Source organism: Cucurbita moschata, unplaced genomic scaffold (assembly GCF_002738365.1).
Source record: "Cucurbita moschata cultivar Rifu unplaced genomic scaffold, Cmos_1.0 Cmo_Scf00035, whole genome shotgun sequence".
NCBI lineage: Eukaryota > Viridiplantae > Streptophyta > Magnoliopsida > Cucurbitales > Cucurbitaceae > Cucurbita > Cucurbita moschata.
Window position 1 is genome coordinate 2,145,656 of NW_019268551.1, and position 3,276 is coordinate 2,148,931.

A 3,276-nucleotide genomic window follows, 5' to 3' on the forward strand; every position below is an offset into this window, starting at 1 on the left:
TTTTTTTTTTTTTTTTTTTTTTTTTTTTTTTTTATAGAAATGTTTGAATTCTTAATCAAATTATAAAACATAAACTTTAAAGAAACTCTTTTTTAGTTTCTAAAATTTGATTTGATATTTTAAAAAGAAAATGGAGGAAAAAAAAAAAAAAAACTAAAAAGAAGAAGTGTGGTTAATACTCTTAATTTTAAAACAAGGATTTCAACTTTTTTATCTTACGAAAATAAAGGAACAATCATGTATATATTGAGTACCAAATTAATAAATAAATACCATGGAAAATTTTAAATTAATTTAAAAAGGTTCGTGGAAATGGGAAATTTTGGAAATTAAAAAAAAATCATAAATTAATTTTCTTTTCGACAGATTATAAATTAAAATATGATACAAAAAGTTGTCCAGACAGGTTAGATAGGAAGTACAAAATTTCACTGAAATCAATAATTGGAGAAAAATTATGCGTTTGCCGGGAGTCGAACCCGGGTCTATTGCTTGGAAGGCAATTATCCTAACCGTTGGACTACAAACGCAAGATATTTGAAGAAAAAAGGTTTACCAAAAAAGAAAATAATAGCTGTAAAAATGAGATTAAAAAATTGCGTTTGCCGGGAGTCGAACCCGGGTCTATTGCTTGGAAGGCAATTATCCTAACCGTTGGACTACAAACGCAAGATATTTGAAGAAAAAAGGTTTACCGAAAAAGAAAACAATAGTTGTAAAAATGAGATTTTAGTTGCGTTTGCCGGGAGTCGAACCCGGGTCTATTGCTTGGAAGGCAATTATCCTAACCGTTGGACTACAAACGCAAGATGTTTGAAGAAAAAAGGTTTACGAAAAAAGAAAACAATAGCTGTAAAAATGAGATTAAAAAGTTGCGTTTGCCGGGAGTCGAACCCGGGTCTATTGCTTGGAAGGCAATTATCCTAACCGTTGGACTACAAACGCTTGTTGTGTGCAAGTTTGTCACTTTTAAAATACTATTAGAATTATTTTTTCAAATAAAATTTAAATTATTCTAGAATTTTTTCTAAAATAATAGAAGAAAAATTATAATATATATTCTTTCCAATAAGTAGAGAAAAATGGACAAAAATGAAAATAAAAAGCACACATTAATAAAAAACCGTTATTATCCCTTTAATTCTAGCATTTCTCTTTAATATTAAATTAATTCATACATGGACACAAATCTAATAAACATGTGAAAAGTAAATATTTAGGGCGCATAATCTAATTTTTATTAATTCTGTCTGAAGTCATTTAGTCTACGAGTTAAATAATTTATGTCTAAAATGTAGAGTCGTTTATACGCTAGCTCGACTAGCACAACAAGAGGTTTGCGAACTGTCTGGTGGGTCCATATTCGCATGTATAAGTTGTGTGTAGAGTAGTAAATACATATCCGATGACCCGAACTGAAAAGCCGCCATAGAGAATACAATTTTAAATGATAGGTCTCATTCATGTTACATGTGTTTGCATTCTTTAACCTTAATAATGAGATTAATTACGGACTATTTCTTAAAATACTCGTGCACTCTCTACTTTTATATTTCATGTAAAGACAAGACACTCCTGTACGGTTGACGACGACATTGCATCAAAGACCATGAAACCTGCATATGGTAGTTGCATTTATTTTTTGTAGACCGTAGGTTAGGATAGGTCATTGCTATTTTAATATTTTCCTTTGTTTTACTTTAAGACTCTTATTTAAATGTATAAATCCATGACATCGTTCTATGATACTTTTAAACGAATGTTTCTGCATAAAAATATTATATCATGTACATGGTAGCGGCTGCAAACCATAGTTCGGAGTTAGAATCATCCTAATATTTAGAATAAGTTGTTAAATACCTCATTCAAGTATTTAATCATCCTAATATTTATATTTAAATACCCCATTTTTATTTTTAAAGTTTAACCGAAATAGAAAGAAAATGAAAATCTGCTACAAACCATAGTTCGGAGTTAGAATTTCATCGGGTTCGTTCATAAGAAATGTTCAATGGCTTTAGGAGAATTATTATGGGCTTTTGATTTATTCCCATCTATCACGGCCCAATTTTCAAGTCGAATTCTGAAAAACTTGTTAAACCATAAGGTAAAATACCGTAAATTTTTTTTGCGTTTAAAACAAAACATAAATACATTTTATATACAAATCCAAATGAATGTTTGAATACATTGAACCCGATAAATCAAATAAACTTAAAACATTTGAATAGTTGAACTACGAATTCGCTTCCACCCTTAACACGCTCCTTGTTATTTGAAAAACATGAGAGAAAGGGAATGAATACAAAAACTTAAAGTAGCTTACTTGTAGGCTCCTAATCGTGTCTTTGATATGTTAGGGTACCACACTCTTTCTTGACTTGTTCTTGACATGAGAACTTAAGCACTTAGGTTTTGTTCTTGAGTTTCGAGTTCTTGTCATGGTCTAGTCCAAGAATCTTTGTCTTCGGTTTTGAGGTCTTAACCTTGGTTCTGTTCTAAGGACATTAGTTCTAAGGTTATGAGTTTTGTTCATGATCTGTCCGGAGTTTATTGATGAACTTTGGGTGTGTAATACCCGAGCCTCAATTGAAAGTTTAAAATCTAAGTTTACCTTAAAAGTCGATCTCTCTCAATTTTATTGAAGGTCTTAAAGACCAAAATCCGAGATGAGACGGAAGAGAAAAATGATGAGGAATAAAAGAACGGAAGAAAAATATAAAGGAAAAATGATAGAAAACTAAAAGGATGGTCCAGGTAAATCCCTGGAGGGTAATTTGGTCATTATACCTCCTTTTTAGTAACATACGAATAAAAAAGAAAAAGGAAAAAAATAAAGGGGAAAAGGAAGAGAAGGAGAAAGTGCGGAAAGAAAAGAATGTAAATAGTGAGAGAGAAAATTATAGAGAGAGAAGGAAAGTTCTAGAGAGAGAGGGAGGTAACCGCCGCTCCGGCCACGAGGAGTCCGGTTCCGGTCGAGCCTTCATGAAATCTTCACAGAACTTAGAGAAGAACATTCTTAACTTTTAGATCGTCCAAAACCATCCAGAAACGAGGAAAAATCTAAAGGTAAAGTTCTTGAATCCAGATTCTCGAAATTGCTTTAGATCTGTTAGATACAGTAAGAGTTAGAGCCTGAAATTTGAGTATGTTAATCTACAGAGGATTACGCTCAAAATCTGTGAAGAAATTTGGCCGAGACCTCAACCCAAAGGCGGAGATCCGAGGGTCATCCGAGAACGGTGAGCGAACTTCCGGCGTTCTTAAATCCTCCAT

The 3,276-nt window shown here is 32.2% G+C and overlaps 1 long non-coding RNA gene and 4 other non-coding genes across 5 annotated transcripts; 1 reads left to right on the forward strand and 4 right to left on the reverse strand.

Annotated features, from left to right (window-relative positions):
* Positions 1 to 458: 458 nt before the first annotated feature.
* Positions 459 to 530, reverse strand: TRNAG-UCC. Its single transcript has one exon. It is a non-coding gene; the product is annotated as a tRNA-Gly (tRNA).
* A 67-nt stretch (positions 531 to 597) lies between these two features.
* TRNAG-UCC lies at positions 598 to 669 on the reverse strand. The gene has a single exon. It is a non-coding gene; the product is annotated as a tRNA-Gly (tRNA).
* A 65-nt stretch (positions 670 to 734) lies between these two features.
* TRNAG-UCC lies at positions 735 to 806 on the reverse strand. The gene has a single exon. It is a non-coding gene; the product is annotated as a tRNA-Gly (tRNA).
* Positions 807 to 873: 67 nt separating this feature from the next.
* TRNAG-UCC lies at positions 874 to 945 on the reverse strand. Its single transcript has one exon. It is a non-coding gene; the product is annotated as a tRNA-Gly (tRNA).
* A 1,644-nt stretch (positions 946 to 2,589) lies between these two features.
* Positions 2,590 to 3,276, forward strand: LOC111431172. The gene is made up of 2 exons (XR_002708450.1): positions 2,590 to 3,069; positions 3,163 to 3,276. It is a non-coding gene; the product is annotated as an uncharacterized LOC111431172 (long non-coding RNA).